Source organism: Entelurus aequoreus, linkage group LG27, assembly GCF_033978785.1.
Source record: "Entelurus aequoreus isolate RoL-2023_Sb linkage group LG27, RoL_Eaeq_v1.1, whole genome shotgun sequence".
NCBI classification, from domain to species: domain Eukaryota; kingdom Metazoa; phylum Chordata; class Actinopteri; order Syngnathiformes; family Syngnathidae; genus Entelurus; species Entelurus aequoreus.
In genome coordinates, this window is record NC_084757.1 from 8,854,800 (window position 1) to 8,869,799 (window position 15,000).

General features: G+C 38.4%; 1 protein-coding gene across 6 annotated transcripts in view; it reads right to left on the reverse strand.

The window, feature by feature from the left end:
- Nucleotides 1-15,000, reverse strand: part of rab6ba (RAB6B, member RAS oncogene family a) — a 66,782-nt gene that overhangs the window by 19,288 nt on the left and 32,494 nt on the right. For 3 of the 6 annotated variants that reach the window (XR_009824781.1, XR_009824782.1, XR_009824780.1), the window contains exon 9: nucleotides 9,228-9,341. The gene's annotated coding sequence lies outside the window, so the exon portion shown is untranslated. Of the gene's footprint in view, nucleotides 1-2,539; nucleotides 2,893-2,956; nucleotides 3,126-9,227; nucleotides 9,342-11,943 lie in introns of those variants that run through there. The other 3 variants (XR_009824784.1, XR_009824783.1, XM_062039075.1) reach the window with 3 other exon arrangements.

Sequence of the window (15,000 nt, forward strand, 5' to 3'; positions counted from 1 at the left end):
TGAGTGTATATGTACAGTATGTGTATATGTGTGCTTGTACAGTGAATGTATATGTACAGTATGTGTATACAGTATGTGTGTTTGAACAGTGAATGTATATGTACAGTATGTGTATATGTGTGCTTGTACAGTGAATGTATATGTACAGTATGTGTATACAGTATGTGTGTTTGAACAGTGAATGTATATGTACAGTATGTGTATATGTGTGCTTGTACAGTGAATGTATGTGTAGTATGTGTATGTGTGTGTTTGTACAGTGAATGTATATGTACAGTATGTGTATATGTGTGTTTGTACAGTGAATGTATATGTACAGTATGTGTATATGTGTGTTTGTACAGTGAATGTATATGTACAGTATGTGTATATGTGTGTTTGTACAGTGAATGTATATGTACAGTATGTGTATACAGTATGTTTGTATAATGAATGTGCGTGTGGATGTACGAACTTTGTGTAAATATGTACTGTATTTATTTGTATATGTATGTGGGAGCGTAGGTACCTATGTATGTGTGTATGTATGTGTGTGAGTATATGTGAATTTGTATGTACAATACATTTGACTCCCAGTGTGTGCGGGAGCCAGAGTACGGCCCCAGCCTCCCCGAGAACCCATCCCACAAACAGTAGGTGTGGTGCCCAGGGAACCAGGGGCCACCGCCCCCACGCAGCCAAGCCGGACAGTGACAGGAACCCCAGAGCCTGGCCCGCCGCGCCGCCCACAAGGGCCAGCAGCAGGCCGCAGACAGACGCACCCGGCAGAGGACAAGGCACGAGAAAAGAAGGGGGCAGCCAGACCCCAAGCCAGCGAGAGACCACACCCCACACGGACAGAAAGGCGGGACGCCCCGCCCGAGGGGCCCGGAGACCCCCCGCAACCGGACGGGAAGACCGCCCCCGCCCCACCGGCAACAGGGCACCCACGAGCCCCCCCCCACCCCCGGAGAGCGCGGCGAGGCCAGCCCACGGCCACCCCACCCAAGCCGGCCGCCACAGGACCACCCAGCACGGGGCCACAGGAACCACCCACCCCACCCGCAGGGACCCCAACGATGGAGATGGAACAACCAGCAACCGCCCCGCCGAGTCCCCCCCCTGAGGTAGGGGATTAAATAAATAAAATAAATAAATACATAATAATAATAATAATATTAATAAAATATATTTAAAAAAAATAATAAATTAAATCTATTTATAAAAAATAAAAAAATAATTAAAAGATCACAGACATGCTGACACACAAGCCCTTTAGAAGCATTAAAGATAAGCTGACTCAATTTAAGATATTGAATAGATTGTATTTGACATCTTCTCAGCTGTTTAAAATTAGTGTGGTAGATAGCAAGTTATGTATGAAGTGAGGCAACTCTTGTTCATTTATTGTGGGAATGTCAGAGAATAAAAGAGTTATGGTTGAAAACAACAAAAGAAGCAATCACAGTCCTTAATATAAACATCCCAATGACACTGCAAACTTGTATTCTTGGGGATCTCCATCAATTTAGTAACGTGTCATCAAAGAGTAAAAATGCTTTTCTTTCAATATGCATCATAACAAAAAGGGTAATATTTAAAAAATGGATAGATGTTGATAGTCCAACTCATACTGACTGGTGCACACAAGCTATGGAGATGATATCAGTAGAACAAACTGCATTTATCTCAGATACTGAGTCATATATTGGAATATGGGATCCATTATTTCAATTTGTTTCAACTATTAAATGAACCAAAATATGACTTATTATATCATTGTGGAAAATATTGGACACAGTGTGTTGTCAAGCTTATGAGATGTGATGCAAGTGTAAGCCACTGTCACACTATTGTTCTTTTCTCATTTTATTCATGTTTTTAATATCAATGAGGGATTTTTAATCACTATGTTGAAATTATTAGTATTGCTGTTGTCGATGTTCATTTTTGTTTCACTACATTTGGATTGTTCCGTGTCATGTTTGTGTCCTCAATTGCTGTTTCTTGTTGTTCTTAGTGTTGCTGGGGCGGGTTTGCTTCTGGAATTGGATTGCATTGTTGTGTTGATTGAATAATAAATTAATTATAAAAAAAATCCAAAAAAAATCAAATGTTACCAAAAGGTAGATACTTTTTCTTATGCTTTCTGGTGTGTGTGTGTGTGTGTGTGTGTGTGTGTGTGTCCACTACTTGCTGTACATATCCTACCAAGTCAGACCTACACTGTTTCAATGTCCATTTCTCTGATACAATTGTTGATGACTGAAGTGTTGATATCAATCAAACCTAACCCCCCCATCCCAGAATGTAAATAATTCAATGTATATACTCTGATGATTATCTTGTGTGATGACTATTATGATGATAGTATATATCTGTATCATGACTTGATTTAAGTGGACCCGGACTTTAACAAGTGGAAAAACGTATTGGGGTGTTACCATTTAGTGGTCAATTGTACGGAATATGTACTTCACTGTGCAACCTACTAATAAAAGTCTCAATCAATCAAAATCATACTTGAGCAGAGTTGACTTTTTATTTTCTTGAGGTGATGGAGGACGCCATGGACATGGCTTGAGTACAGGAAGCAGAAAGTCTCTGCGTGCGGCCAGAAAAAGGCTGCAAGAACGGCTGCAGACGGTAAGGCAGAAAAAGAAAAGGGTCAAAGCTGAGATTGCAAAGCTTGACTTGAAATGTAAGGAACGTAGATTCTACAATCTGACTGATTATCTCTGCTGCTCGCCCCGCCGTTTGCTGCGATTCACTCTCCAAACAGAAATACAAGTGTCAGTTAAGGTAAGATACAAAAATACAAGTTACAAATGAAACAGTTAATTATCAGCCCACTCAAGTAGTCATACCTTTTTCTCAGCTGGGAGAGCTCATGTTGGGTGTGCAGCTGATCCACTGCAAGAGATTGCTTAAACTTAACAATATTGTAATGTCAGATTGTAGAATCTACGTTCCTTACATTTTAATTTAAGCTGGCGAATCTCAGCTTTGACCTTTTTCTTGTTTTCCCTGACCCCCTGCAGCCGTTCTTGCAGCCTTCTTTTGTCCGCTCGCAGAGACTCTTCCTGCCTCCTGTACTCCGCCATGTCCCTGGCGTCCATCACCTCGTGTGCCACCCGTTTAACGTCCTGTTCAACACAAGTAAATCCACACAGCAATCATACTGTATATATGGCAAGATAACTGCAGGATATTTCTGTGGAACAGAGGAGTGACTAACTCATGAATGTGTGAAAATATTTCCCGGTCTTATTCTTTTATTTCTGATTTAGAACATGACGCTGAGTTTGTGTGTTTTTTGGACACAATATTTTGGCTGTAAAAAATGCCACACATTCTGCTGCATGTGTGCCTGCTTACCTTTTCTAAGGAAGACTTTAAACATGGAAGTTGTTCAACATTAGTGGAAGACATTCCTCAACTAGGACTTTACCCATGCATGTCCCTTTAGGGGTGTTGCGGCAAAATGTGAACGCCTGCCAAAAATGTATTTCCTTCACGGGGGCGACCAGCGTTACTGTGAAAAGTAACTATTTAGTTACTTCTTTTTTTTTTTTTTTTTTAAGGCTCCCATTAATGCCCTTTTAGCCTTCATGTCAGTACTGGTATTGCACTGGAGAATTGTTGATCAACTTGACATGCATTTGTAGTTACCATCAATTGATTAACGTGGACTTAAACAAGTGGAAAAACTTATTGGGGTGTTACCATTTAGTGGTCAATTGTACAGAATATGTACTTCACTGTGCAATCTACTAATAAAGTTTCAATCAATCACGTAGTGATACAAGAACCAGGAAGATAAAGTAAGATCTGTCATCTCTGATTTCAACTTGAAACAAGTTGTAAAGAAAATAGCTCCTTCTTACCTCGCTTGCTGCTTCCATCCTGCTTGTAAACTTCTGACTGTTGCAGTCTATTTATTGGATGTTTTAGATGTGATTGTGATTGACTGATTGTTTTCACCTGCTCAGGTGAGCCACTTCCGCCACGTGTCTTAAAATGACAGCAATAGCCTGGAGGGGAACGTGCGCCCTCCTGTGGACTTCTGCCGCAATTGCACACATAAAGAAAGGCATTATTTGCAAGTGTGCCTTATTTAGCGTCCCAGACTTCGCAGTCTGAGTGTCCCTTATTTAGAGGAGCAGACATGTGAAGAAACACCTCTGGCTATTGCCCAAGTGTCTTTTAATGACAGCAATAGACTCTGGAGGGGAACGTACGCCCTATCCTGTAAATAATGTCAATAATTCAATGTGATTATCTTGTGTGATGACTGCATTATGATGATAGTATATATGATAGTATATATCTGTATCATGAATCCATTTAAGTGGACCCCGACTTAAACAAGTTGAAAAACTATTGGGGTGTTACCATTTAGTGGTCAATTGTACGGAATATGTACTTCACTGTGCAACCTACTAATAAAAGTCTCAATCAATCAAAATCCTTTTCAGATAGGATTTGTAAAAAAAAAAACCCACTCTTGCAGAGCCAAAACTAGACTTCAACTTAGGAGTCAAATATCTTAGTGCCATCTTGCAAAAAAATCGATTTTTCTTCAATTCAACACGATTGTCGATTCAAAAAGGATTTTTTCCCGGTTCAAAAGGATTGTCCATTCATGGAATACATAGATTTCAGCAGGATTGAAAAGGATTGTCCATTCATGGAATACATAGATTTCAGCAGGATTGAAAAGGATTGTCCATTCATGGAATACATAGATTTCAGCAGGATTGAAAAGGATTGTCCATTCATGGAATACATAGATTTCAGCAGGATCTACCCCAGTCTGCTGACATGCAAGCAGAGTAGTAGATTTTTGTAAAAAGCTTTTATAATTGTAAAGGACAATGTTTTATCAACTGATTGCATTAATGTAAATTTGTTTTAACTATTAAATGAACCAAAAATATGACTTATTTTATCTTTGTGAAAATATTGGACACAGTGTGACACTATTGTTCTTTTTTTTAATTTTTTTTTATAAATGTCTAATGATAATGTCAATGAGGGATTTGTAATCACTGCTATGTTGAAATTGTAACTAATATTGATACTGTTGTTGATAATATTCATTTTTGTTTCACTACTTTTGGTTTGTTCTGTGTCATGTTTGTGTCTCCTCTCAATTGCTCTGTTTATTGCACTTCTGAGTGTTGCTGGGTCGGGTTTGGTTTTGGAATTGGATTGCATCGTTATGGTATTGCTGTGTATTGTTTTGTTGGATTGATTAATTAAAAAATAATTCTAAATTTGTTATTACCCATACTTACCATGAGTTAATTAACCAGCTACCACTTGATTCTGTGTGGGGGAGGTGATACAAGCCCACATAATGCCCTTCCCCACCCTTGCTTACTTCGGCTTGGCAAGCCTATCAGACCTGGTAATAAAAAGAACAAGAATGGCTGAATGGTTAAACAGCTAGCTTACAATCAAAGAGCTCTGGGTTCAATCCCAGTCAGGTCACTCTACAACTACTAAATATCCACTCAGAGCAATTCATCTTTTAAATGAAAGTTTACTGAGACAGTTCTCAATTATATATGTCATTGGGGCCCGGAAATCTGGCAACAAAAAGAGCAAAGATGGCTGAATGGTTAAACAGCTACCTCTCAATCAAAGGGTTCTGGGTTCAATCCCAGTCAGGTCACTCTACAACTACTAAATATCCACTCGGAGCAATTAGTCTTTTAAATGAAAGTTTACTGAGACAGTTCTCAAATATATATGTCATTGGGGCCCGGGAATCTGGTAATAACAAGAACAAGAATGGCTGAATGGTTAAACAGCTAGCTTACAATCAAAGGGTTCTGGTTTCAATCCCAGTCTGGTCACTCTACAACTACTAAATATCCACTCAGAGCAATTAATCTTTTAAATGAAAGTTTACTGAGACAGTTCTCAATTATATATGTCATTGGGGCCCGGAAATCTGGCAACAAAAAGAGCAAAGATGGCTGAATGGTTAAACAGCTATCTCTCAATCAAAGGGTTCTGGGTTCAATCCCAGTCAGGTCACTCTACTACTACTAAATATCCACTCGGAGCAATTAGTCTTTTAAATGAAAGTTTACTGAGACAGTTCTCAATTATATATGTCATTGGGGCCCGGAAATCTGGCAATTGTATGGCCGAGGATAGCTGAATGGTTAAACATCTAGCTCCCAACAAAGGGTTCATGGGTTCAATCCCAGTCCAAGGTCCAAGCAAGGGAGGGGAGTAGCGTTATGTGGGGGTGTTTCACCTCCCCCACACAGAGTAAAGTCAAGTGGTAGCTGGTTAATTAACTTATAGTTAAAAAGGTAAGTATGAGTAATAATAATAACAAATAGTCCAAAAGTCAAGGGTAACCTCGGGGGTTAGCTCCTCCTCCTTGCTGAGGCTAAAGTTGGCTGGGAGGGGCGGGAATAGAAAGATAGATAATTGATTCATTGTGAGTGTTGACCAATCAGCTCTCCTGGTCTGACTAATTGCAGTTGAGATAATAAATTAAAAAAAAACTGCAATTGATACAATAAAAAAATAATAATTGAATAATAAAAAAATGAGATTAATAAAAACATGTCTGACATGCAATTGAGATAATTTAGATAATTAATTATCTTACCCTTACGACATTTTAGCAAAAAATGTTTTTCTTAAAAAATGCATTTTCTTACATTTTCTTACATTTACGGGTTTAGTCGGGACTCCTGATGACGTTTTGAGACATCTCCTACAACTACAGCACCAGAATTGTACTGCTGAAGCAAGTCCGTTTTTTTGAATTTTTTTTACGACATTTAGCAAAATATTTTTTTTCCGTAAAATATGCATTTTCTTCTAATTTCTTCCATTTTCGGGTTTAGTCGGGACTCCTGATGACATTTTGAGACATCTCCTACAACTACAGCACCAGAATTGTGCTGCTGAAGCAAGTCCGTTTTTTTGAATTTTTACGACAGGGTCCCCCCTTACGACATTTTAGCAAAAAATGTTTTTCGTAAAAAATGCATTTTCTTACATTTTCTTACATTTACGGGTTTAGTCGGGACTCCTGATGACGTTTTGAGACATCTCCTACAACTACAGCACCAGAATTGTGCTGCTCAAACAAGTCCGTTTTTTGAAATTTTTTTTGTAAAAAAAAAAGTTTTCCCAAAAAAAGCATTTTATGCCATTTTTAGGTTTTGTAGGGACTCCTGATGACGTTTTGAGACATCTCCTACAACTACAGCACCAGAATTGTACTGCTGAAGCAAGTCCGTTTTTTGGCATTTTTACGACAGGGTCCCCCCTTACGACATTTTAGCAAAAAACGTTTTTCTTAAAAAATGCATTTTCTTACATTTACGGGTTTAGTCGGGACTCCTGATGACGTTTTGAGACATCTCCTACAACTACAGCACGCAAGTCAGTTTTTTGGAATTCTTACGACAGGGTCCCCCCTTACGACATTTTAGCAAAAAATGTTTTTCTTAAAAAATGCATTTTCTTACATTTACGGGTTTAGTCGGGACTCCTGATGACGTTTTGAGACATCTCCTACAACTACAGCACCAGAATTGTGCTGCTGAAGCAAGTCCGTTTTTTGGCATTTTTACGACAGGGTCCCCCCTTACGACATTTTAGCAAAAAATGTTTTTCTTAAAAAATGCATTTTCTTACATTTACGGGTTTATTCGGGACTCCTGATGACGTTTTGAGACATCTCCTACAACTACAGCACCAGAATTGTGCTGCTGAAGCAAGTCTGTTTTTTTGAATTTTTTTTACGACATTTTGCAAAATATTTTTTTTCCGTAAAATATGCATTTTCTTCTAATTTCTTCCATTTTCGGGTTTAGTCGGGACTCCTGATGACGTTTTGAGACATCTCCTACAACTACAGCACCAGAATTGTACTGCTGAAGCAAGTCCGTTTTTTGGAATTTTTACGACAGGGTCCCCCCCTTACGACATTTTAGCAAAAAATGTTTTTCGTAAAAAATGCATTTTCTTACATTTTCTTACATTTACGGGTTTAGTCGGGACTCCTGATGACGTTTTGAGACATCTCCTACAACTACAGCACCAGAATTATGCTGCTGAAGCAAATCCGTTTTTTTGAATTTTTTTACGACATTTTATCAAAATATTTTTTTTCGTAAAATATGCATTTCTTACATTTTCTTACATTTACAGGTTTAATCAGGACCCCTTATGACGTTTTAAGACATCTCCTACAACTACAGCACCAGAATTGTGCTGCTGAAGCAAGTCCGTTTTTAAAAAATTTTTGTAAGGGTCCCCCCTTACATTTTAGCAAAATTTTTTTTTGTAAAATATGCATTTTCTTACATTTACGGGTTTATTCGGGACTCCTGATGACGTTTTGAGACATCTCCTACAACTACAGCACCAGAATTGTGCTGCTTAAGCAAGTCCGTTTTTTTGAATTTTTTTATGACATTTTAGCAACTTTTTTTTTTCGTAACATATGCATTTTCTTACATTTTCTTACGTTTGCGGGTTTAGTCGGGACTCCTGATGACGTTTTGAGACATCTCCTACAACTACAGCACCAGAATTGTGCTGCTGAAGCAAGTCCGTTTTTTGGAATTTTTTGTAAGGGTCCACCCTTACGACATTTTAGCAAAAAATTTTTTTAATGAAAATATGCATTTTCTTACATTTACGGGTTTAGTCGGGACTCCTGATGACGTTTTGAGACATCTCCTACAACTACAGCACCAGAATTGTGCTGCTGAAGCAAGTCCGTTTTTTGGAATTTTTTGTAAGGGTCCCCCCTTACGACATTTTAGCAAAAAAATGTTTTCGTAAAATATGCATTTTTTTCCATTTTCAGGTTTAGTCGGGACTCCTAATGACGTTTTGAGACATCTCCTACAACTACAGCACCAGAATTGTGCTGCTGAAGCAAGTCCGTTTTTTGGAATTTTTTGTAAGGGTCCCCCCTTACGACATTTTAGCAAAAAAAAAATTTCTGAAAATATGCATTTTCTTACATTTACGGGTTTAGTCAGGACTCGTGATGACGTTTTGAGACATCTCCTACAACTACAGCACCAGAATTGTGCTGCTGAAGCAAGTCCGTTTTTTTGAATTTTTTGTAAGGGTCAGAGCTTGAAAACTTTTTGTTAAAAAAACAGTATTTTTGTGTGACATTATACAGCATTATTAATTATTAGTATCAAAATGTTAGCTTTTTCTCATGACATAACGTCATTTTATCTTACATGTTTACTGTTTTCCCCACAATAAGCTGCGGGCCGCACGTGGGACAGCCCTATGTTGGATCATGCGGCCTGGAGGATCAGGACCACCGTCAGGACCAGGAGCAGCAGCTGAACCTGCAGGAGGAAAATGTGCTCGTGATCCATTTTTTAGCCCACCAACAAAGAAGGCTCCATAGGATGAAGCGAATGCAGTGTTGGGTAGGACATGTTTATTCAGGCCATGGCCCTGCCCTCCACCGCCAAATGGAGATCAAACATTCCCGCGGTGAAAGAAATCTTTATGTACACGTGATGGACGTGTGGCGAGTGACTTACAAAGTCTTTGACATGTAATATTTGACATTTCAATTCCCCCCAGCTGCAGTGGAGCCTCTAAAGTGGAACACAATGCGTCCCCAGACGTGGTCCAACTAAGGAGTGTTGACGTACGCAATATTGGGCTAAAAGTCGAAATTAGGAGATAAGTCATAATTATGAGATCAAAAATCTAAATTATGAAATAAGACTCATAATTATGAGACCAACAAATTCATAACTATTAAATAAAAAGTAAAAATTCTAAATATAAAAAAGTCCTAATTATGAGATAAAAATCGAAATAATTAAAGTTGAAATTATTAGATAAAAAGTCATAATTATGAGCTAAAAAGTCAAAATTGTGGGATAAGAAAATTGAAATTATGAGATAAGTCATAATTATGAGATCAAAATGATGAAATAAAAAAAGCCCTAATTATGAGATAAACATCGAAATAATGAGGTAAGAAAGTTGACATTTTTAGACAAAAACTCATAATTGTGAGCTAAAAAGCCGAAATTGTGGGATAAGAAAGTTGAAATTATGAGATTTAAAAATCCTAATATTGGGATAAAAGTCGAAATTAGGAGATAAGTCATAATTATGAGATCAAAAATCTAAATTAGGAAAAATTCCTAACTATTAAATAAAAAGTAAAAATTCTAAATATAAAAAAAGTCCTAATTATTAAATAAAAAGTAAAAATTCTAAATATAAAAAAAGTCCTAATTATGAGATACAAATCGAAATAATTAAAGTTGAAATTATTAGATAAAAAGTTGAAATTATGGGATAAGAAAGTTGAAATTATGAGATAAGTCCTAATTATGAGATCAAAATTATGAAATAAGACTCAATTATGAGACCAAAAATTCATAACTATTAAAAAAAAAGTACAAACCCCGTTTCCATATGAGTTGGGAAATGGTGTTAGATGTAAATATAAACAGAATACAATGATTTGCAAATCCTTTTCAACCCATATTCAGTTGAATATGCTACAAAGACAACATATTTGATGTTCATTTTTTTTTTTTTTGCAAATAATAATTAACTTAGAATTTCATGGCTGCAACACGTGCCAAAGTAGTCGGGAAAGGGCATGTTCACCACTGTGTTACATGGCCTTTCCTTTTAACAACACTCAGTAAAGGTTTGGGAACTGAGGAGACACATTTTTGAAGCTTCTCAGGTGGAATTCTTTCCCATTCTTGCTTGATGTACAGCTTAAGTTGTTCAACAGTCCGGGGGTCTCCCTTGTGCTATTTTAGGCTTCATAATGCGCCACACATTTTCAATGGGAGACAGGTCTGGACTACAGGCAGGCCAGTCTAGTACCCGCACTCTTATACTATGAAGCCACGTTGATGTAACACGTGGCTTGGCATTGTCTTGCTGAAATAAGCAGGGGCGTCCATGGTAACGTTGCTTGGATGGCAAGATATGTTGCTCCAAAACCTGTATGTACCTTTCAGCATTAATGGCCCCTTCTCAGATGTGTAAGTTACCCATGTCTTGAGCACTAATACACCCCCATACCATCACACATGCTGGCTTTTCCACTTGGCACCTAGAACAGTCCGGATGGTTCTTTTCCTCTTTGGTCCGGAGGACACGACGTCCAGAGTTTCCAAAAACAATTTGAAATGTGGACTCGTCAGACCACAGAACACTTTTCCACTTTGTATCAGTCCATCTTAGATGAGCTCAGGCCCAGCGAAGCCGACGGCGTTTCTGGGTGTTGTTGATCAACGGTTTTCGCCTTGCATAGGAGAGTTTTAACTTGCACTTACAGATGTAGCGACCAACTGTAGTTACTGACAGTGGGTTTCTGAAGTGTTCCTGAGCCCATGTGGTGATATCCTTTACACACTGATGTCGCTTGTTGATGCAGTACAGCCTGAGGGATGGAAGGTCCCGGGCTTAGCTGCTTACGTGCAGTGATTTCTCCAGATTCTCTGAACCCTTTGATGATATTACGGAGTGTAGATGGTGAATACCCTAAATTCCTTGCAATAGCTGGTTGAGAAAGGTTTTTCTTAAACTGTTCAACAATTTGCTCACGCATTTGTTGACATAGTGGTGACCCTCGCCCCATCCTTGTTTGTGAATGACTGAGCCTTTCATGGAATCTACTTTTATACCCAATCATGGCACCCACCTGTTCCCAATTAGCCTGCACACCTGTGGGATGTTCCAAATAAGTGTTTGATGAGCATTCCTCAACTTTATCAGTATTTATTGCCACCTTTCCCAACTTATTTGTCACGTGTTGCTGCCATCAAATTCTAAAGTTAATGATTATTTGCAAAAAAAAAAAAAAAGTTTATGAGTTTGAACATCAAATATGTTGTCTTTGTAGCATATTCAACTGAATATGGGTTGAAAAGGATTTGCAAATCATTGTATTCCGTTTATATTTACATCTAACACAATTTCCCAACTCATATGGAAACGGGGTTTGTAATTAAGTTAAAATTACGAGGAAAAAAAAGCCCTAATTATGAGATAAACATCGAAATAATGAGGTAAGAAAGTTGACATTTTTAGACAAAAACTCATAATTGTCAGCTAAAAAGCCGAAATAATGGAATAAGAAAGATGAAATTATGAGATTTAAAAGTCCTAATATTGGGACTTGCTTTGGAATACAGTCAACCCTCGCTACATCGCAATTTTGACAAAGCGTATTCAACATAATCGGTGTTAAATTAAGTCCTTGTTACATGTTTGTATTGTTTTTATTAAGACATATTCATCAGGCAGGACTTCTGTGTCCGGGTTAAGGGCGAACTACGCTAAAAACAATAATTTTGTGGGTTGGTATTGATTTGTTGTCCAAGTTTTGACAAAACTGCAGTGTACCATTTTACATTTACACTATATTGCCAAAAGTATTTGTCCACCTGCCTTGACTCACATATGAACTTGAAGTGCCATCCCATTCCTAACCCATAGGGTTCAATATGACACCTTTTGCAGCTATTACAGCTTCAACTCTTCTGGGAAGGCTGTCCACAAGGTTGCGGAGTGTGTTTATAGGAATTTTCCACCATTCTTCCAAAAGCGCATTGGTGAGGTCACACACTGATGTTGGTGGAGAAGGCCTGGCTCTCAAGTCTCCGTTCTAATTCATCCTAAAGGTGTTCTATCGGGTTTCAGGTCAGGACTCTGTGCAGGCCAGTCAAGTTCATCCACACCAGACTCTGTCATCCATGTCTTTATGGACCTTGCTTTGTGCACTGGTGCACAGTCATGTTGGAAGAGGAAGGGGCCCGCTCCAAACTGTCCCCACAAGGTTGGGAGCATGGAATTGTCCACAATGTTTTGGTATCCTGGAGCATTCAAAGTTCTACTAGGAACTAAGGGGTTAAGCCCAACTTCTGCCAAATTTCACACTCCGAAATGTAGCGTTCTCCTGGCAACCTCCAAACCCAGACTGGTCCATCAGATTGCCAGATGGAAAAGCGCGATTCATCACACCAGAGAAGGCGTTGCCACTGCTCTAGAGTCCAGTGGCGACATGCTTTACACCACTGCATCTCACGCTGGTGATGTATGGCTTAGATGCAGCTGCTCGGCCATGGAAACCCATTCCATGAAGCTCTCTGCGTACTGTACGTGGGCTAATTGGAAGGCCACATGAAGTTTGGAGCTCTGTAGCAACTGACTGTGCAGAAAGTCTTTGCACTATGCTGACCTCTCTGTCAGTTTACCTGGCCTACCACTTGGTGGCTGAGTTGCTGTTGTTCCTGAACTCTTCCACTTTTCTTATAATAAAGTTGACTTTGGAATATTTAGGAGTAGGGATGTCCGATAATATCGGCCTGCCGATATTATCGGCCGATAAATGCGTTAAAATGTAATATCGGAAATTATCGGTATCGGTTTTTTTATTATCTGTATCGTTTTTTTGGGGGGGGTTTTATTAAATCAACATAAAAAACACAAGATACACTCACAATTAGTGCACCAACCCAAAAAACCTCCCTCCCCCCATTTCTTTCTGTTATCAATATTCTGGTTCCTACATTATATATCAATACAGTCTGCAAGGGATACAGTCCGTAAGCACACATGATTGTGCGTGCTGCTGCTCCACTAATAGTACTAACCTTTAACAGTTCATTTTACTCATTTTCATTAATTACTAGTTTCTATGTAACTGTTTTTATATTGTTTTACTTTCTTTTTTATTCAAGAAAATGTTTTTAATTTAGTTATCTTATTTTATTATTTTTTTAAAAAAGTACCTTATCTTCACCATACATGGTTGTCCAAATTAGGCATAATAATGTGTTAATTCCACGACTGCATATATCGGTTGATATCGGTATCGGTTGATATCGGTATCGGTAATTAAAGAGTTGGACAATATCGGAATATCGGATATCGGCAAAAAGCCATTATCGGACATCCCTATTTAGGAGCGAGGAAATTTCACGACTGGATTTGTTGCAGAGGTGGCATCCTATGACAGTTCCACGCTGGAAATCACTGAAAGCGGCCCATTCTTTCACAAATGTTTGTAGAAACAGTCTCCATGCCTAAGTGCTTGATTTGATACACCTGTGATTAGGACACCTGATTGTCATCATTTGGATGGGTGGCCAAATACTTTTGGCAATATAGTGTATTTGGAGTCCCCGGGAACTTTAACATTCACTAAACAGGTTCAAACAGTACATTGTGTTGGTTTTAGAATTGAAAAATATCAAAATGGCCCCCAAAATCTTTTGATTTTTTTTAAGTGAGCGGCCCTCAGTGGAAAAAGTTTGGACACCCCTGATATAGACGGTAATGGAATATCATCATCGCACGTACACTATATGACAATCACCATGGCAACGTGTTCCACTTTAGAGGCTGCACTATGAAAGTAACAAAAGTGGTCCTCGTCCCATGCAGTGTCAAAGGTCAAAGTTTGTCCTGGGCTCACATATTTACAAGAGAGTGCACATGTACACAAGGTAACACACTGGTGTGTGTGTGTGTGTTCTTGTATTTCTACCCTCCTTGAGACATGAAGAAGGAAAAGTACCTTCCATATGAGGAGGTGTGAACAAGTGATGACATAAATCAATAACAATGCATCTAATAGACAATGTCTCATTTGTGGTGACATCTATCAAAATGAGGGTGCTCCCAAAAAGGAGGGATTTTTCACATTGACTGTGTGTCGCGTTTAAAAGTGCTCCCCCTCTGGTCAACATATGAAATAACAAGTGTGTGTAAGAAATTGAAACGCGCCCCCTTTGGCCACAAATTATTAAAAAAATAAATAAATATGTACATAGAGACATACTGTAATAACGAAGTAAATAAAGAAGATTAAAAACCAATTACAAACAAAAAATTCAACTTTTTTTTTTTTACCTAAAAGCAATCTTTTTCTCACAATGTGTCGACTTTTTCTTATGAAATTGGGAACTATTTCTCATATTCTTTCTGTTTCTGTAATATTGCACTATTTTC